This window comes from Stenella coeruleoalba (genome assembly GCF_951394435.1).
Source record: "Stenella coeruleoalba genome assembly, chromosome: 10".
Classification (NCBI taxonomy): Eukaryota; Metazoa; Chordata; class Mammalia; order Artiodactyla; family Delphinidae; genus Stenella; species Stenella coeruleoalba.
The window spans coordinates 13,364,296-13,386,448 of record NC_137156.1 but is presented as its reverse complement, the minus strand read 5'-3'; the positions used below and the strand labels follow the sequence as shown (position 1 = coordinate 13,386,448).

Below are 22,153 nucleotides of genomic sequence, written 5' to 3'. Positions count from 1 at the left end.
TGTGATCTGTTAATAGATCATTTTTAATTATGCACTGTCAAAGGTAAGATGAACAGGGGGTAGAATTCAACCTATAGAAAGTCATGGAAAGTGAATTGTCAGAAAATGGTGACAGTCGGTAAAAAGAACTCAGAAAAGAGAAAAATAGAATGGTAAATTGAGAGGCTAAACATGGCAACATCTTAGCTCAGAATCAGAACTCCTTTCCAGAACAGCTATGCCTTTCCCACTGTGAGTAATTTCAGAGATTGGGCTCATACGTGTCTTATTCAGGGAGAAGACTTTGCAGCAATGGAAGCCACAGAGATGAAGGTTAAAACTCAGACTGCTGAGGTCAACAGAAAGATAGGTATCTATGTCAAGTGAACGGATGCTGTCACTCAGGAATATTTAAATTTTAATGTCCATCTGAGCTTTATCTTACTGTCAATAAACATGGACTGGATCATTGATTGGTGACCCTAAATTGATAATCAGATTGTTAAATTCAGCTCCAATGTGAAGTTCTATTTTTCTTAAAAAAATAAAAGCAATATAACTAGGATGCAGTGAAATGACTATCACATAAGTGGTGATGATGTTAATATCATCTCATATATTATAGTGTTTTATAGTTTTAAAAGTTTTTTAAAATTTGCTTTCAAATGAAAGTAACACCTTTAGCAAAGAGTCATCACACTTTAAGATTCAAGAAATTTAATCTAGAAAGAAATTTCCATTTGAGAAAACCTCCATGTCTAGGGAATGTACATTTGTCATCTTAGTACTGAGGAGGTTTGGATGATATTTTAGGAACTTGAGGAGTAAATCTAGAACTAAATATGTGAAATGTGGGTTTCTAATTGAAACACTTGACATTGGTTAACTGATTCTGTAGCATAATAAAAAATGAAATGAATGCCAGTGGCAATGGCAGAGTAGGACCTTCAAAAATCCTTTCCTGGGCTTCCCTTGTGGCTCAGTGGTTGAGAGTCCGCCTGCCGATGCAGGGGACGTGGGTTCGTGCCCCGGTCCGGGAAGATCCCACATGCCACGGAGCGGCTGGGCCCGTGAACCATAGCCGCTGAGCCTGCGCGTCCGGAGCCTGTGCTCCAAAACGGGAGAGGCCACAACAGTGAGAGGTCCGCATACTGCAAAAAAAAAAAAAAAAAAAAAAAAAATCCTTTCCTCCATAAAAGCAATGTGAACACTTGAAAATTTTTCAGAATAAAATATTTCAGAACTCTGAAAATTAAGTTTAATTTCTGGTCATTTCAATGATTAATTTTATCAAATAGTTTAAATACAGATCAATACAAATACAAATAACACAAATTCTTCACAAACTCTTTTAGAAAATAGGGTGGGGAGAGAATATTTCTCAGCTCATTCTATGAAGTCAGGATTAACCTGATACCAACAGCAGACAAAGAAAGCCCCCAAACAAGAAATCTACAGACCAATATCCCTTGTGAATATAGATTAAAAAATCCCCAACAACAACAAAAAAATAGTAAATTGTATCTAACAGCATACATAACCTTGGATGATTTATCCCAGGAATGCAAGCTTGGTTCAACATAAGAAAATCAATGTAATACACCATATAAATAGAACAAAGGACAAAAAGCACATGATCCTTTCCATAGATGCCGGAAAAGCATTAGACTAAATCCAACTCCCCTTATAATAAAAACATACAACAAACTAGGAGTAGAAGGGAACTTCCTCAACTTGATAAAGGGCATCTACAAGAAACCACAGCTCACGTTATACTTAATGGGGAAAGACTGAAAGCTTTCTCTCTAAGATCAGAAAGAGACAAAGATGTCTGTTCTGACTATTTCTGTTCAACATTATTATAATGAAGGTTATAATCAGAGCAATAATGCAATTTTAAAAACCTAGATTGAAAAGGAAGTAGTAAAACTATCTCCATTTGAAGATGACATGATTATGTATATAAAACATCTTAAGAAATACACACACATAAATGATTAGAGCTAATAAATGAGTTCAACAAGGTTGAAGGATACAGTATTAATATACAAAAATATCTATTTTATTTCTAGCAATGGAAAATCTGGAAATGAAATTAAGGAAACAATTCTATTTATAATAGTATCAAAAACAATAAAATGTTTAGAAATAAATTTAGCAAAAGAAGTATAAGATTTGTATACTGAAAACTATAAAACATTATTGAAAGAAATTACAGAGTATCTAAGTAAATGAAAAGATATTCCATATTCATGGATTAAAAAAATATTGTTAAGATGGCAATTTCCCCAATTAAATCTATGGATTCAACATAATCCCTATCAGAATCCCAACTGTCTAGTTTTTAGAGATTGAAAAGCTGATACTAAAATTCTTTACGGAATTGCAACTCATAATACCTAAAACAATCTTACAAACCACAGAGTTGGAGTTTGCACACTTCTTGATTTCAATACTTACTAAAAAGTGGCAGAAATAAAGATAATATGGTACTGGCATAAGGCTAGATATATAGACCAATGATAGAATGAAAAGTCCACAAAAAATTTTACATTTATGATTCATTGATTTGTGACAAGAGTGACAGCACAATTCAACAGAGAAAGAATGGTCTTTTCAACCAACTTGAAACTGGATACTACTAGGAAACTGGATAAACATATGCAAAAGAATGAATTTAGACCTCCACTTCACACAATATATAAGAATCAACTCAAAATAGATCAAAAACCTAAATATAAGATATAAAGCTATAAAACTATTAGAATAAATCATAAGCATAAATCTTTAAGACTTCAGATTAGACAATGTTTTCTTAGGTATGACACCAAAAGCACAAGCAACCAAAAAAACAAAAAATTAAACTTCATCAAAATCCAAATGTTTTGTGCTTCAAAGAATGCTATTGAGAAATGAAAAGACAACTCAGAGAACAGAATATATTTGCAACTCATATATCTGATAAAGGTCTAGCATCTAGATATATAAAGATGTCTGGAGTCTACAAATAACAAATGCTGGAGAGGGTGTGGAGAAACAGGAACCCACCTACACTGTTGGTGGGAATGTAAATTAGTGTAGCCACTATAGAAAACAGTATGGAGTTTCCTCAAAAACCTAAAAATAGAGTTGCCATATGATCCAGCAATCCCACTCCTCGGCATATATTCAGACAAAACTCTAATTCAAAAAGATACGTGCACCCCTATGTTCATAGCAGCACTATTCACAATAGCCAAGACATGGAAACAATCTAAATGTCCATTGACAGATGAATGGTTAAAGATGATGTGGTACATATATACAATGGAATACTACTCAGCCATAGAAAGAGTGAAATAATGCCATTTGCAGCAACATGGATGGGCCTAGAAATTATCATACTAAGTGAAGTCACAAAGAGAAAGACAAATACCATATGATATCACTTACATATGGAATCTAAAATATGCCACAAATGAACCTGACTACAAAACAGAAACAGACTCACAAACATAGAGAATAGACATGTGGTTGCATAGGGGGAGGGGGATGGGGGAGGGAGGGACTGGGAGTTAGCAGATGCTAACTGGTATATATAGAATGGATAAACAACAAGTCCTACTGTATAGCACAAGGAACTATATTCAATATCCTGTAATAAACCATAATGGAATAGAATATAAAAAAGAATGTATATATATGTATAAATGAATCACTTTGCCGTGCAGCAGAAATAAACACAACATTGTAAATCAACTATACTTCGATAAAAAAAATAAGTCTGACAACTCAACAATAAAAAGACAAATAACCCAAATCAAAATAAAAATAACCAGATTGAGTAGACATTTCTCTAAATAAGATGTACAAATGGCCAATAAGTATATGAAAAGATGTTCAGTGACACTACTGTATAGGGAAATGCAAATTAAATCACAAAAAATTACCACTTCACACTCACAAGGATGGCTAAAATAAAAAAGACAGACACACTCCACTCCTAGAGAAATGAAAACAAATAGTTTCATAAAAACTTGTTTGCTAATTTTCTTGGCAACATTATTCATAATATCCAGAAGGTGGAAACAGCCTAAATGGCTACCAAAGGATGAATGGATAAACAAAATGTGGTATATCCATACAACATAATATTATTCAGAGAAGAAGTACTGACACAAAATACAGTGTGGATGAACCTTGAAAATATTATGCTAAGTGAAAGAAGCCAGACACAAAAGCCCAGATATTGTATACTTTCACTTATATGAAATGTCCAGAATAGGAATCCACAGAGGCAGAAAGTTGATTGGTGGTTGCCAGGGGGAGAGCAAAATGGGGAATGACTGTTAATGGGTATGGGGTTTCTTTTGGGGGTTGATGAAAATATTCTAGAATTAGCAAGCTTTGGGTTAATCTTTGTATATGGAGTAATGCAAAAGTTTAACAGCATTTTTTTTTTCATGTGGCTATCCAGTTTCCCAGCACCATTTTTGAAAAACACTGTCCTTTCCCCATTGAATGGTCTTGGTACTCTTGTTGAAAATCATTTGACCATATGTGTGAGGGTTTATTTCTGGGCTCTCAGCTCTGTTCTACTAGTATCTATGTCTGTCTTTATGCCAGTACCACATTGTTTTAATTATTGTATCTTTGCTGTAGTTAAGTTTTGAAATCAGGAAGTGTGAAACTTCCAACGTTGTGTTTCTCAAGATTTTTTTTTTTTTTAACTGTTCTAGGTCTCTTGAGATTCCAGATGAAGTTTAGGATGAATTTTTCTATTCCTGGAAAAAGAAATCATTGGGAATTTGATAGGGATTACATTGAATCTGTAGATTGATTCAGGTAGTATTGACATCTCAATATTAATTTTTCCAATTCATGAACATGGGATGTCTTACTATTTATTGGTGTCTTCTCTAATTTCTTTCAGCAATATTTTGTAGTTTTTAGTGTACAAGTCTTTCACCTCCTTGGTTAAGTTTATAACTGAGTATTTTATTATTATCGATGCTACAGCAAATGAAATTATTTTCTTAATTATCTTTCTAGATTGTTCATTGTTGGTGTATAGAAATGCAACTGATTTCTGAGTGTTGATTTTGTATCCTAAAACTTTGCTGAATTTATTAATTCTAACAGTTGTGTGCGTGTGTGTGTGTGTGATCTTTAGGGTTTTCTACATATGAGATCATGTCATCTATGAACAGAGATCATTTTACTTCTTCCTTTTCAATTTGGATGTCTTTTATTTCTTTTTCTTACCTAATTGCTCTGTCTAGAACTTCCAGTACTTTGTTGAAATGAAGTGGCAAAAGTGGGTATCCTTGCTCGTTCCTGAGCTTAGAGGAAACACTTTGTCTTTTATCCTTGACTATGATGTTGGCTGTTAGTTTTCATATATGGTCTTTATGTTGCTGAGGTAGTTTCCTTCTATTCCTAGTTTCTTGAGTGTTTTCATCATGAAAGTGTGAATTTTTTCAAATGCTTTTTCTGCATCAATTGAGATGATCATATAATTTTTCTTTCATTCAGTTAATGTGCTGTATTACACCAATTGATTTTCACATGTTGAACCATCCCACATAAATTTTGATCTGTAGACTGGCTGATACTGAAGGATGAGCCAGTACAATATTTACCTTAATAAATAATTTTGACTATTGAAGAACTCTGAGTGATTTCTTCTGTATGTGTCTTTTTCTTGCTCATAGCTTTTTCCTTATAACATTATTTTTAAAGATTATGGAAGTCCATCATTCTCATTTTATGGAAATTAAGATATTTTAGAGAGGCATAAAGTGAACTGGTAATTTAAAAAACTAGAATGAACTATCTGGAGAAACTACTTATTACTTTAAAGAAAATTCTTGAGATGATTTCAATCTTGTGAAACAATGTGATTATATAACACTTCAATGGATCTATTCAATTGTAGTGGTAGATATGTCATTTTCTCATTCTGGGAGTTTTTTAGCTCTTGATATTTTGAAAGTTAACTTTCTCTTTTAAAGTGATAAAACTGGCATAGGTATGCCAAGTTATATCCTCAGCAGTCCTACAAACTGGAGGAGCAAGGAAAGTGTGCTTTTAGAGCAGCACTATCCAATAGAAATTTAAGTTGAAACACATATGTAATTTTAATTTTTCTAGTAGTCACATTTTAAATGATAGAAAAGGCGAAACTGGTTTTAATATAATTTATTTAATCCAATATATTCTAAGTATGATTTCAACATGTATTCAAATTAATTTTTTATTAAAAAGTTGAGATTATTTGTACTAAATCTTTGAAATACTGTATGTATTTTATACCTATAGCATACCTCAATTTGTAGTTGCCACATTTCAAGTGCCCAATCGACATATGTGGCTTGGGCTATAGCGCAACCTTAGAGTTCTACACTTCCTGAATTTATAATAGCATGCTTTTGCACACATGAAATCACATTATGCAATACCTAGCTACATCTCAGCAAAATATTTGTCGAGGCCCTCGAAGAGGGGAGAGACTGAGGGTTGATGAGAAATGGTTATCTCACTACTTGCTCAGTGTTTGAGGCTTATTGCCAGCCCTCAGAGTTCTTGGATAGACTGTTATATTCATAATCATTGTCAGTTCCTGATGTTTTTCCTTTTTAATCAGAAAGTTAGGCTTCTGGCAGTATTCAGTGCTCAATGTCATTGCCACTCATTTTTAATTTATAACATTTGGCCTCAATTAAAACGTTTTAATTTTTAATAGGTATATAAATGTCCAAATAATAAAAAAAGGCATACAGTGGAAATATTCTCTTATACCTGCACCCTATTTGTCTCAGTTCCCAAATCTCCAGTGCCTAATAACTATTATTTTTTCTCATTTATCCTTCTATCTAACAAAGCTTAATCTTCACAGCACTCTATTTGCCTAGGTCCCTTCCAAAGCCCTGGGTGGGGTCCCAGCAATGTGTTCACAAAGAAATCTATTTTTGTAAATAAAAATTTATTTTTATTTACAAATTTATTGTTGTAAATGTTGCAAAAATAAGATATCTTCAACTGCAGTAAGTTAAGACCATTGTCTCTTTCCACTCAACTTTCCCTCCATTATATCTTCCCTCATTTGAGTGGTGACAGAATTGATTGCATCCAATTTTGGAATCTAGCCAAAGAGAAGCTGAGTTGGAGCTACATTTAATTTAGGCTTAGAAGGGCATATTTATGTGGTTTATAGTCACTTTCATGTATAGTCAATTTATTGGTAACTGTTCTGATATAAGAAGAGATGCTAGGGCTTCCCTGGTGGCGCAGTGGTTGAGAGTCCGCCTGCCGATGCAGGGGACGCGGGTTCGTGCCCCGGTCCGGGAAGATCCCACATGCCGCGGAGCGACCGGGCCCGTGAGTCATGGCCGCTGAGCCTGCGCGTCCGGAGCCTGTGCTCCGCAACGGGAGAGGCCACAGCAGTGAGGCCCCTGTACCGCAAAAAAAAAAAAAAAAAAAAAAAAGAAGAGATGCTAGGAATATCCCTACTCTCCACTGTGCTGAATCTCCCCACCTCATGATACACAGATGCAGGACCAGAGATTGTATCACTACATGGACATGAATTAGTTCATACAACACTGGAAGAACATGTATGGTGGAAGAGAAACAAAATTTGAAATGTAGAGAGTTGAAAATAGCCTGTGGAAAATTCTTCCAAACATCAAACATGTAAAATTATAAATGGAAGATGTGATTCTCATTGACATCTGACCAAAACTAATGTTCTCTTCTGTCATGAATATACTCAATAACACAGTGTATATAATTATAAATGTACCATGCATGTTCTTCTGATGAGAATGGTGTAAAATAACATTTATCGAAAATGTACTCACTTATAGAACACAAACCTACCCCTGTCTATGTCAGATGTCAAATTTTACATATTCCAATATATTGGATTGTTTTAGCATATCTCACATAGTTTACCCTGACAAAGTCTGGTGCTTTCTGAGGAAAAAGCAATCCAAATTGTTACTAATTCAGCAAATGGTCAACATGTTAGAGGAAAGACTAAATAATATATCTATTGCCTCCATATAAAATAGTAATGTGACTTGTTATTATGCAAAGAGGCAATAAAAGAGTAAGCAGCCCCAAAAGTTTGGGGGGAAAAGCACTATGGCGATGTGTCACAAATTAACAAAAGTAGTATGCTTTTTTCTGGATTTTGTGATGTTTGGTATATTTTCTCATATATGCCAATGACTTAGTGAAATTCTCCATCTTTTCACCTTTTAAAAAAAAAAATATTCTTGCCTGAATAAAATTCCTGCCTGGTAACTCCAGTATCTGGAACACATCCAGTTTTGTTATTACCATCTGCGTTTTTTCCTAGTTTTGAGGTGTTTATGTCTATTGCTTGGAATGGCTAGTAATTTTTTTTGAATGCCATATATTATGTATGAAAAATTCTAGAGGCTCTGGGGATGTTATCTTCTTCCAAAGAGGGTAAATCTTTAATTTGCTAGGCAGATATCAGATGTTAATTTGCTGGGTTTGGAAAACTTTTTGTAAGGAACCAAACAGTATTGCAGTCTAAGAGACAAAATCAAAGATATTGTGTACATATGTATATAACAAAAAAAAATTCAAACATTTTTATTGATGAAATTCAACATATAATTACAATAATTGTGAACATTTTTGTAATACGGTCTAGCAATAAGAACGTGGGGATTTTCTTTTGGTGGGGATGCCATTTTGTTTGAGGTTTAAATTTAGTGTTTCCTATCATAACAGTCAATTGCAAATATTTATCTGTTAATACTGACCTGTCATGAGATTTTCTGTATTTCATCTTTGAAAATGTCCTTTTAAACAGATAGGTACTACCAAATATTGATATCAGACTATAATCATATGATTTTAATAGAATATGTTCATCCCTTAGAAGGCACTTATAGAATTCTATTAGATTCTTCTCTTATAGTTTAAGATCAGAAGATATATCCACTGAAAATTGGCTTGTCGGATCCTCTTTCTTGTTTTAACTTTTGCCAGAAGGAGGTCAACAAAACATTTCGACTTTACTTGTAATTTAAACAACATTAGTTGTTATCAAACAACTTCATTACAGTATAAGTTTTGCATGTAAGTGATGCTTGGTCTGGTAATTTTAAATTGAACTCATTAAAAAAACACCATCAAATCTACAGAAGTGTTAATTTCAGAAAAAAAGAAATTTCTCAAATCTATAACCTAAACTTCCAATGCAAGAAACTACAAAAAGAAAACTAAGCCTACAGCAAGCAAAAGGAAGGGAATAATAAAGATTAGAATGAAAATCACAGAAATAGAAAAAAACAACAACAAAAAAAAAGAAAATAGATTAAACCAAAAGTTCAATAAAACTAACAAATAGATTTACCAAGAAAATGAGAAGACACAAATTACCAAAATCAGGAACAAAAAAGGGGATATCACTACTGACCCTATCAAAGTTTAAAGGATTATAAGGACTATTATAAACAATATTAGAGCTACAAATTAGACAACCTGGATGAAACAGAAAAATATCGTAGACAGACACAAATTATGAAAACAGACTCAGGAAGAAATAGAAAATTTGAATATACCTATAACAAGAAGAGAAACTGAATTGGTAATTAGAAATATATTACAAAGAAAAGCTCAGGCAAAGAAAAGATCAGGTCTAGTTGGTTTCATTGGTGAATTTAAGTATTTAAAAATAATACCAGTTTTTCACCAACTTTTAGAAAACAGAGGAGGAGGAAACACCTCTCGACTCATTCTATGAGACAGTATTACCCTGATAACAAAACAGACAGAAACCTCACAAGAAAAGAAAACTAGCCAATATCATGAACATACATGCAAAAAGCATTAATAAAATATTAGAAAAATTAACTCCGGAATGTATAACAATTTATATTCCACCTCCTAGTGTGGTGTGTTCCAGGAATGCAATGTTGGTTTGACAACTAAAGATCAATTAATATAGACTACCGTATTAGTAGAATAGTAAGGAACCAAAATCACATGATTATCTCAATTGTTTCAGAAAAAGCATATGAAAAAATTCAACATCCATTTATGATTTTAAAAACTTAAACTAGGAATAGAAGGGAATTTCCACAACCTGATGAAGGACATCTATGAAAAACCTATAACTACAACCATACTTAATGGTGAAAGACTGAAAGCTCTCCCCCAAATATCAGGGAAAAAAGCCACAACTTTTTCCCCCAAATATCAGGGAAAAAAGTCCACTCTCAACATGCTTATTCAACATCAGATTGAAGGTTCTAGTCAGTGTAACAAGTTTTTTTTTTTTTAAAAAAAGCATCCAGTCCAAGTTTGGAAGAAGGAAATAAAATTATTTGCATATATCATGAGCCTGTGTGTAGAAAATCCTTTAAAAATCCATAATACATACGAGAAGCAATAAACTATTTTAGCTAGTTCACAGAATACAAAATCAATATGCAAAAATCAATTGTATATTTATACAATTGTAACAATAGGGACAATTTAAAAAACTGAAAGTTTTATTTATAATAGCATCACAAATAATAAAATACTTAGAAATACATTTAACAAAAAGAAATCAAACACTTGTACACTGAAAAGTAAAAAGCACTGTTGAGAAAAATTAAAGATCTAATGAATGGAAAGATGTCATCTTCACGGATTGGAAGACTTAATATTGTCAAGATGGTTGTTCTCCCCAGATTGATCTATAGATTCAACACAATGCTTATCAAAATCTTGCATGCTACTTTTAAGAAACTGATGAGCTGATCCTAAAATTTATATGGAAATGCAAAGAGCCTAGTATAAGCAATACAATTTTGATTAAGAAGAACAAAGTTGGAGGATTCACACTACCTGATTTCAAGACTTATTATAAAGCTACAGTGATCAAGAATATCGTACTGACAGAGGGATAAACATATAGCTCAGGAGTTAGCAAATAATCTTTATAAAGTGCCATATAGTAAATATTTGAGACTTTTTGGTTTCTGTTGCAAATGACGGCACTCTGCCATCAGAGTAAAAAAGTAGCTCAAACAAGATGTAAACACGTGGGAATGGCTGTGTTCAATAAAACTTTATTAACAACAGAAAAAAGGTAGTGAGCTGGATTTGGCCCCCAGACCATATTTTGCCACCCGTTACAGATCATTGGTATAGAATTGAGAGTCCAGACATAAATCCTGACATTTGTAGTAAACTGATTTTCAACAAACGTGCCAAGACAATTAAATAGAGAAAAGATAGTCTTTTCAACAAATAGTGATGAAGCCACTGGATATCCAGATGCAAAAAAGAAATATATGGAGTAAATAAGTGATTTAACCAACATAGAATCTTACCTCACACTATACTCAAAAATTAGCTCCAAAGGAACCTGAGTCCTAAAAGAACTAAAATGGTTAAACCTCTGTAAAAGCGGATAAGAGTAAATCTTCATGCCCCTGGTTTAGCAAAGAATTCAGGGCTTCCCTGATAGCGCAGTGGTTAAGAATCCACCTGCCAATGCAGGGGACATGGGTTCGAGCCCTGGTCCGGGAAGATCCCACGTGCTGCGGAGCAACTAAGCCCGTGCGCCACAACTACTGGGCATGTGCTCTGGAGCCCGCAAGCCACAACTACTGAGCCCGTGTGCCACAACTACTGAAACCCACACACCTAGAGCCTGAGAAGCCACCGCAATGAGAAGCCCGCGCACCACAACGAAGAGTGGCCCCCACTCGCTGCAACTAGAGAAAGCCCGCATGCAGCAACGAAGACCCAACGCAACCCATAAATAAAAAAATAAATAATAAATTATTTAAAAAAATAAGACATGACACTAAGAGCACAAACTATAAAAGAAAAAATTGATAAATTAGACTTCATTAAAATTAAAAACTTGTTCTTCAAAAGACAAGATTAAGAAAGTGAAAAGGTAAGCCACAGACTCAGAGAAATATCTGTAAATCGTATATCTGGTAAAGGACATGTACCTAGAATCTGCAAAGAGATCCTACAATTGTATAATGAGAAGACAAACAACCCAATTAAAAATGGGCAAAAGACTTGAATAGACATTTTACCAAAGAAGACATATGAATGGCTAATAAGCATATGAGAAAGTGCTCAACATCATTAGTCATTAGAGGAATGAAAATTAAAGCCACAATAAGATACCACCTTATAAACTTACTAAGAATGTTTATCAAAAAGACAGTATCAAGTACTGGCAAGGATAGGGAGAGCCTGGAACGCTCATACACTGGCAGTGGGAATGTAAAACGGCACAGCCACTTTGGAAAACAATTAGGCAATTTCTTTAAAAGTTAGTCATAAACAAACTTGCCATATGACTCCCATATTTTACTCCTAGGAATCTAGACAAGAGAAATGAAAACATAGGTCCACAAAAAGACTTATACATAAGTTTTCTTAGCAGCATTATTTGTAACGTGTCCAAACTGAAAACAACCGAGGTATCAATCAACAGACAAATGGATATACAAATAGAATAGTATTTGGCATTAAAAAGGAAGAAAATACTGGTACATGCTAAAGCATCGATAAACTTCACAAACATTATTGTAAATGCAAGAAGCCAGATGCAAAAGACTACATATTGCATGATCCTATTTATATGAAATATCTAGAAAAGGTAAGTTTATAGTCAGAGAGCTGGTCAGTGTTTGCCAAGGACCAATGGGGAATGACTGAAAGTGAGCCTGGGCGGAAAATGGATTGTTATGGTTACACAATTCCACTAATTTACTAAACCTCATTGAATTGTATACTTATGGCAGGTGAATTTTATGGTATGTAAACTATGCTTCAATGAAGCTATAAAAAGATAGGGCTGTTTTCTCATATAACAAGACATCTAGAGGTATATACTCCAGGTCTAGTCAATGGTTTGACTATGTTGTGAGAATTCATCTAATCTCTTTCCGTTGCCAATTTGCCATCCTTATGATGGTAGCTTTCATCCTCATGCTAGTTGCCTCATAATATAGCCTGCCATTGAGGCATTTAATTCATATTAAACTCAGAAAGAAGTGAGGGGGAGGCAAGAGGATGCTGAAAGTTGTATCCATGCCTTTTTTCCCATAAGCTCTAAGTAGGCTTCAAGTTACATCCTATTAGACAGACCTGTTAAACATGGAATTTTCTAGCTTAGCTACAAGGATATCTGGGTAAGAGTTCATTTAGTTTTCAGGAAGACAAGGAAAAGGGATTGGGAATGGGTATTAGGATATCCAGCCAAGAATTTCTGGCACTCTTTTTCTTTTTCAATAAAGAATATCAACCTTAATAATAGATTTCATTATATTGAATGAGATCAAACTACTTATGTATATATTTTATGGAAGAATGGGTATTCCTGGTATATGAATCACTCTAAAGATATATAATTATGTTTCTTCTTATAACCACATAATTTTAATTGTTATTAAAGTTTCTTCTTTGATATGAAAATACAGATTAAACTTCACAATGATGGGAAGGACCTCAAGATAAATATTAGAATAGCTGCAGTTCTCATTATTAAAATACTTTTTAGTAAGAAAGCAAATTTAAACAGCTGATCAAAATAGTTGGAAAAGGACAGGAAAAAGAAACAAATACGGCTTTAATGTGCCAGGCCTAAACCAACCTAAAATACCTCTGTAAAACCTTTTATGAGGAAGGATTCAATATAGGTGTCAAATGTTACAGGCATTTTTTTTTTTTTACTCCAAATATCCAACTAAATTTTTTTCCCCACTTCCAATTCAAGAGACTTGCTTGACTCAGAGCCTATTAGCCCATCTCTTCCCAACCCCAAGTTCAGTGAGATCTATTTTGGTAGACTGAAATCAACCATGACTGGAGTATTTACACCATAGAAATTGGCAAATGCTATATATAAATCAGCGTTTTTTTTTGTCTTCATGGAGAGCAGTTAATCAACTATGAGCATACTTCTGCCCACCTGCATCAATTTTTAGAATGACATTACACACAGAGAAACAAATTCCTCTTCTCTCATATACAACATGAGTCCCCAAAATGGGTCGATTTGTTTTTTCCTTTGAAGGTTTATTTTCTTCCTTAACTTGACATCAGCGTGCCCACTGATGCCAACACAAACACCAAGGCAGCCAATAGCAATTTTATGGCCAACAAAAATAAAGCCATGAAAATATTGAGGTAATTTAATTTTTGGATGGGGGGGATGGTTAAAAAATAAATTCATGGCACAGTAGTTTTGTGTAAGGGAAACATGGAAGTCTTCTGGCCAGAAAGCTCACATTATTGCCTAGGAGTGAGGACTTTTATTTCCTAAATATCACCAAAACCCACTGTCAGAGTGTATAAATATGGTAGGGCAATTGCTGCACCACCACTGCCAGTATCTCAAATGGTAAGCAGCCATCCTTGACACGAGGTGCCCTTGCATGATTGTAGCCAGGAGAGAGGGTGAAGGAATGCAAAGGAGCTCTACTCACCCTCACCCTCACTGGGGTGAGACTGAATTTGAGCACAAAGGATTCTATATGCTTCAGGCACACAATTCTATTTCATCTTCAATGAGATTGTTCTAGACTAGATGTTCATCATCTCTTTCAGGTTGAGAATTTAAGGAGGTACCCTTAGTAAAGAACTGTGCACCATATTCAGTGAGACAGAAAACCCTTGGAACACCAATTATACTTACTATGCCTATCATAAGACTACCATTTTTGATAGAATTGATCAAATAAATAAAAATATTTAAGATATCACATCTTGTTTTTAAACATTAAAAATCACAAGTTGATTGTTAATTCATGTCATAAAATTATACATTTTTAGAATTCTATAATGGGTCTTAAAGGTTGTCTATCTGATGATTTTCTACTTCATCTACAGCAAGAGGTAGCTTGGTCTCTGCCGGAACATCTCCAAGGATGGAGAATACAAGTCTCACAAAACAATCCATTTACTGTTAGACAGGCTAAAGATTTTCCTTATATTGACCTGAGATTTATCTTGTTGAAAGTTCCCCTCTTTGGTTCTAATTTGGATGTTGAAGAACCTTCTTGCAACTATGTAATCAAATGTCTGTGGCAGACAAATTATATTCTTAGATCAGTTGGAGGGTCAATCAGCCAAAATTCCTGTCTTCTTAAATGAGATTTTATTAAACCATGTTTCCTCCATTTTTAACTTGTGTTGTTGGATTTTTAAATTTAAGGGTAGGACATTATGTTTATCCCAAATCAATTTCATTTTCTTAGATTTGATCATTTCCAGATAGTCGAGTTATTTCTGAATTCCTGGTTTTATCACCAAAACAATTAGCTATTTTTCTAGCCTCACATCATTTGAAAAATTGATAAAGTGCTTTTTCCTTTTCCTATGAAGGTCATAGGTACATATACTTTTTAAGATTTTTTTTTTGATGTGGACCGTTTTTTTTTAAGTCTTTATTGAATTTGTTACAATATTGCTTCTGTTTTATGTTTTGGTTTTTTGGCTGCGAGCCATGTGGGATCTTATCTCCCCGACCAGAGATCAAACCCCCTGCACTGGAAGGTGAAGTCTTAACCACTGGACCGCCAGGGAAGTCCCTACATATATTTTTAAAATAGGACCCGACAGAGAGTTCTGGAACACCACAAGAGACCTCTCTCAATGGTGACTGGGATCTGGATTTGGTTGTTTCTAACAATTACAAATCTACTTCGTAGTCCTTGGATCCAATTCATTGATGAGGACATTGTGATGTAATAAAAAAGATATATTTGGTCTTTGTCCCCAGTTCTTGGCACAGAGCTCCTAAAACTCTTGTCTTGATAACTTCCTAAGTAACAGAGGAGTAGGAGTATCTTTTGTTATAATATTTGGGGTTTGTCTCTAGTTCCTGAAATCAGCTCCAAAGCAATAAAGGGAAGAGTGTCTCTTATTATTCATAACAAGCCCCGGGCAAGCCTGTGAGGATGGGGGCTGGTTGCAGGGGAACCAACCAGGTGACTAGAGCTGGCAATTTCTGACCTCCAGGGAGGGGAGAGGGGCTGGAGTTGATCGTTAATGGCCAATGATTTAATCAATTATTCCTACGTAATAAAGCCTCCATGAAAGATCTTAACTGAAGGGGTTCAGAGAGTTTCTGGGTTGGTGAACTCATCAAGGTGCTGGGAGGGTGATGTACCCAGGGTGATCATGGAATCTCTGCACCCCTTCCCCATATCTCGCGCTATGCATCATTGTATCTGCCTGTTCCTGAGTTGTATCCTTTGTAATAAACCAGTAACAGTAAGTATACTGCTTTCCTTAGTTCTATGAGCTGTTCTAGCAAATTACCAAACCTGAGGAGAGGGTCTTGGGCCCCTTGAGTTAAAATCAGAAGTACTGGAGGCCTGGACTTGCAATTGGCATCTGAAGTGGGGGAAAGTGTCTTGCTGAGCCTGTAACCCGTGGGGTCTGTGCTAACTCCAGGCAGTTAATGCCTGACTTTCTTGGTGTGGAAAACCCACACATCTGACGTAAGAGGCGGGAGTAGGAGCAGTGGAGGAAAACAGAAGCTTTCTTTCAAGACAACATTCATGAACATATTCCCGATGAACCTGTGGCAACTTCCACGGGCCACCTCTTGATTTTCTGTTAAAAACAGTCACACGGTTGTAAATGATTCTCTTTGTTAAAGTGTATAAAATATAGAAGGAAAAAAACTGAAAACTGAAAGTTTCCTTTGCACTCCCCTATTCTAGTACCATGCCTTTACTCAGAGGAAACCACTGTGAAATTGATCATTTCAGATACTTTCTTATATATTTTCATGTATATGTATTGATATACATATTTCTTTCTTAAAAATATATATAGGGTTGTGCTCCATGTTATCTCATTTAATAAACTGAGGATCTTCCATGACAGTACACATTCTCTTTAATGGCTTCAAAATAGTCCTCAATTTACCACAACTTACTGTACTACTCTCCTTTTGTTGGACCTTTAGGTTGTTGCCAAATTTTTGCTTTTATACACAACGCTGCTATGAACATCCTTTTATCTTCAAACAAATGAGAAAGAATTCATTAGTACAGAGTCCCAGAAATGGAATTGCTATATTAAAAGACATGCACATTTTTTTAACATCTTTATTGGAATATACTCCAATACAATGTTGTGTTAGTTTCTGCTGTATAACAAAGTGAATCAGCTATATGTACACATATATCCCCATACCCTTCCCTCTTGCATCTCCCTTCCACCCTCCCTATTGCCCCCCTCTAGGTGGTCACAAAGCACCAAGCAGATCTCCCTGTACTATGCAGCTGCTTCCCACTAGCTATTTTACATTTGGTAGTGTATGTAAGTCCATGCCACTATCTCACTTCACCCCAGCCTACCCTTCCCCCTCCCCATGTCCTCAAGTCCATTCTCTACGTCTGCGTCTTTATTTAAAAATCCTAATGAATACTACAAACATTTTTTTCCAATTTATATTTCTTTCAGGAGTATGTGATAGTACTCCACAGCCTAGCTATGCCAAGCATGGTCCTATGACAAATAGAACTGGCATCTTCTGGGAGCCTGCTAAAAATGTAGACTCTTGGGACTTCCCTGGTGGCACAGTGGTTAAGAATCCGCCTGCCAATGTAGAGGACACGGGTTCAAGCCCTGGTCCAGGAAGATCCCACATGCCGCAGAGCAACTAAGCCCGGGCACCACAACTACTGAGCCTGCACTCTAGAGTCTGCGTGCCACAACTACTGAAGCCCGCGCGCCTAGAGCCTGTGCTCCGCAACAAGAGAAGCCACTGCAATGAGAAGCCTGCACACGGCAACAAAGAGTAGCCCCCGCTTGCCACAACTAGAGAAACCACCCACCCAGCAGCAAAGACCCAACGCAGCCAAAAATAAATTAATTAACTAATTTTTTGAAAATGTAGACTCTCAGGCCCAATTACAACCACTCAATCAGAATTTGCCAGCAAGATTCCCAGGTGATTCACATGGTCATTAAAGTTTGATAAGAACTGCTCTATATCTTCTTTTCCTCCCTAAAATATCATCAACCTTTAAAATGTTTGCCCTTTCTCCTTTACTCCCAAGTACTTAAAAACTATTTAATAACATTCCCTAGAATTTTTTCTGGGATCTCTACTAAAGGCATAAATTGATAATTCACAGAATCCACCCATTATAAATACAAAGATAATATATCCCCTTCTCTAATCTTTTGGCATGTCTTTCATGCTCCAAGATTTTTTATGGACAACTGATAATTATTTAACAAATACATCTGCTGGTTGCCTCCATTTTCTGAGCACCATTTACCTGGGTTGAGAGACCTGAATTTATTTACGGCAGTGAGGTTCTCTCTTAAAGTCTTCTCACTTGTGTTTAAATCTAGGAGGACGTTCACAGACCACCTGGAGGATATTGAAGAGCCATCAGAGAAGTATGTGAGCCACTTTGAAAACTACTGCCTCAGAGGATCCTTTAACAAGTGCTCTGGGTGCAGGGGTGGTTGCCCCCTCCGTCTTCCACCTCCCACCAAACCTCAAAGCGGAGAGCTCCTTTCTGCAGTCCTGTTAATTGGAGTGGATTGCTCCTGGATTAGCGCCTTTTACGAGTCAATCTTCGACCTTTATACTGCTAATGTTTATTGAGTGCCTAACGCAGCCCAGATACCATGCTGTACACACATCAATTTTCTTAATCCTTGAAGCAGCCCTCTAATATAGACACGATTATTAGTCATTTTCCAGAATAGGGACTGAAATAAATGATTAAGTAAATGGTGGCATCTGGCTTGACTCTTAAATACCACTCTATACTTCCTACAGGTGAGAAGCAGAACTATTTGGAGGATCAGAAAGGGACTCAGCAGAACTGAGGACTTTTTATGCAAAGCATCACTTTGCTGTTAAGTAAACAGTATTAGAGACAGCGTTGTCATTTATAGCATTAGTAAATATAAAACTAAAACAAAATTGCTTTATCTATAAACATAAGTAGCATTCTTGGGTCTATTTATTCCCATGAATCCTGTTTCCTGGGGAGCCTAAGGATCAGAGTTGACAACAGTTCCTATTTCTGGATGTTTTTGAAGAAGTTAAAGAAAAAAATAAACATGATCCTCGACCCTTGCAGAAATTGCTGCTGATGCTAGGAGCACCGTGGTTCACTATTAGGGTTAACTAATCTAACTTTCCTAGTCCTCCTTGAGTCTCTCCCTTCTATGACCCTTTAGCTGTAGATTCCGTAAGAAGTTTTAAGTTGTTAATAAAATTCTATCACTACAAACTGCTCGTTTGTCTGTTCCTGATACAGGAGCAGGAAAAGTTTCCACTTCTTTCAAAGATACATTGATTGCAATTTTAAAGGAAGTCTCAAACTGAAATCAAGTTCAATGAAAAATATATATTTCCTTTTCAGTACTTTGGGAATGAGTGCATATGTGTGTGTGGTTATCGTAATATATAAGACGTTAGTAATTATTGCTGAAAGAATTGTGATACTCGTTTATTAAAAGATTTCCTGGAAGCTACAGATTTTTTCTCAAATATTCAATACTCTCAGCATTAATTTATGCACCAGGAGAATCTGAACAAATTATGCAACACCTATATAACTTAAAGACCTCTTCGGGGGCATTTCTTGAATTTGGGTCCTGTCACAAACATACTTTCTACATAAATATTAGTTAGTTGCACTCCATAGGCTCAGTCGGCTTAGACATTGTAAAATAAAGAGAAAAAGAAGGATAGCACTGATATAAAAAGTGTGTATTAAAAAGCACCAAAAACAAGAAAAGGGGGAAAAAAAAAGGGAAACCTATTCCACTAACAGAATAGCTATAATGTCTCTTCTTTGATGAGTTTTCCTATATTAAGGCCCGGAGGAAGTTGATGAATGAAACATTTATAAGGGAAACAAAAGATCTTATGAAATTATGGGAAAAAATTGACTTGTAAGATAAGGATGATGAGCAGAGCTGGGGGCAATAGTCACATTTCCATATTCTCTTCTTCGAAAATGGAACCTAGAGGTTCTCTTGCAAAATGAAGTGATGGCTTGACTAATTTTAAAAGTTAATTAAATTGGTATATATAGCAATTTGTTAAATCGTTAAAAATATTTTCATAAAAGAGAAAATCATGACTTTTATATAGTACATCTAAAATGAATAAATACCAAAGAATTTAACTCATTAATTAATAAGGGAACCAATAAGATGTTACAGCTGGTTCCAAGGAGAACTTAAGAGGTGGAGACATAGGAAAATCATGAAATACATCTGCAAATAGAGGCAAAAATTGGCTATGTCTGCAGGGTAAGGGAGAGAAAGCAATTGTCTCTCCACCAGCCAAAATTTATTTGCAGGACTATTGCCCCAAAATATTTGTATTGGATTCATTATCTACAAATTACAGTTGTAAAATAGCACAAAGGCAATGAAGGACATGAGCCCCATAGAACCAGATAATCCAAAAGAGTGTGCTCTAAACTGAACGTAGTTTTCCACTGAAAACCCCCAATAATCTTTCAGTACATTTCAAAGGCTTTCACAATTTTTCCTACACAGATGATATGAAATTAAACATAATTATTCCTATGGCTACATAAAGTTCTTAGTATTTCTGATGTAGATATAGCCTTCTCAGGTTTGATATCATTCCAAATACACAGAGCAATGGTTTACATCTATTTTTTGGATGGTGAAGATTCATCTTTTACTTGCAGAAGCGTCATTAGCAAAGCCCATTAACAATTCCTGGGAAATAAAAACAGAATTTGGGTAATAAAGTCTAACCTTTTTTTTCCTTCTCTTTTCCTTTGTACTTAGTCGTTTCACTTACAGGGTGCTGCGCACAGAGGCCTTACACGTCACTTCAGGACAGAGGTCCTAGTGCGAAATGGCCGTGTTTTCCACAGCTCAGCGGGCCGTGTGTCAACAAGACGCCTTGATTCAAGATGGCAGCGGCGGGCCGTGCGCACAGACGCTGCACCCCGCACTGCGGTCTGGAGCGTGAGCCGCGCAGCTCCGCCCATCCCCGCGAGAACTCTGCCCGTCTCCCGGCAGACGAGATCCCTATAAAGCAGCCCCGCCCACGGCCTGTGGGGAGATTATGCACGCTAGAGCATGAGCGCGCGCCTGTGGATTTTTTGATAGAGAATAAAGATTTCCTTTACTTCTGAACAAAACTCGGTCTCATTCTGTTGGCTCCAAGGACATGGGGCAGATGGACCCTTGTTGGGGACTGACTCAGGAGGGTCGGTAACAGAAGCAGAAGATTAAAATGGCCATAGAGGATTCACGGTTCCCTTTTGTAAGGAGACCACGCTAGATGGGAGATACCAGATATGCGGGCACATCAGAACTGGGAGCTGGAAGTTGTGGGGACAGCTGACTTTGAATCTTCGGTGGGTCTGGCCTCTGGGGGTTGTCAAAGGAAATATCAAGAAGCATTGCAAAGATTTTCAGTATTTCTGGAAATTTATTTGTTAATTCTTCTAAATCTTGGAAAATGTTATGTTTTTTCCTTTTATCAGAACACCAAATTAATTCATGTCTCCCAGATGAGCCATTCATTTTCTGAATTTTCTCTTTTGATTACCAAGAGTTGCATATACTTTGCATGAACTCCCTCTCTTCATTTATTCTCTGTAATTTTTTCATTCTGAAGTTCAAATTGCATTACAAGCACCATTAACAACAGCAAAGAAATTGTTCAGATGTAGCTCTTGTGTTCCGATCAAAGCTATTTCTCTCAAGGTGATTCATATTCTCAGACTTTCAAAGATGTGCAAACGTTTATGCCGTGACTAATATACCAGCAAAGCTTCAGCTGTACCAAAGACCAGAAGTAAAATGAGAGCAGTGAACTAATTAATGTTGTATGTACTGAAAGAAACCGGCAGCTATTTTCTGTATTGACCACTTGAGAATGGGAGGGTGGAGTTTGTCAAGTTTAAAACCCAAAGCGTTGACAACGTTCCCCTCAAGACTTATAATCATGACTCAAATAGTATTACTACTGGCAGCATGCAATGTCATCTTTAAGAAACTTCAAAACTGGCACCAGAGAACCAATTGCACTGCATCTGGGAAAAAGAATTGAGTGCATTTTGGCTTTTGAGCTTTTCAGAACAACTAAATTACTTCTCTTCTGACTGAGAAGCTATAATTGTAGCTCTGATAAAAAAAAAAGATTTCC

General features: G+C 35.9%; 1 protein-coding gene across 4 annotated transcripts in view; it reads right to left on the bottom strand.

Moving 5' to 3' along the window:
- Positions 1-21,055, bottom strand: part of CAP2 (cyclase associated actin cytoskeleton regulatory protein 2) — a 168,669-nt gene extending 147,614 nt beyond the window's left edge. For 3 of the 4 annotated variants that reach the window (XM_079935519.1, XM_079935518.1, XM_079935525.1), the window contains exon 1: positions 20,749-21,055. The gene's annotated coding sequence lies outside the window, so the exon portion shown is untranslated. The remainder of the gene's footprint in view (positions 1-20,748) is intronic. The other variant, XM_079935520.1, reaches the window with a different exon arrangement.
- Positions 21,056-22,153: the final 1,098 nt, after the last annotated feature.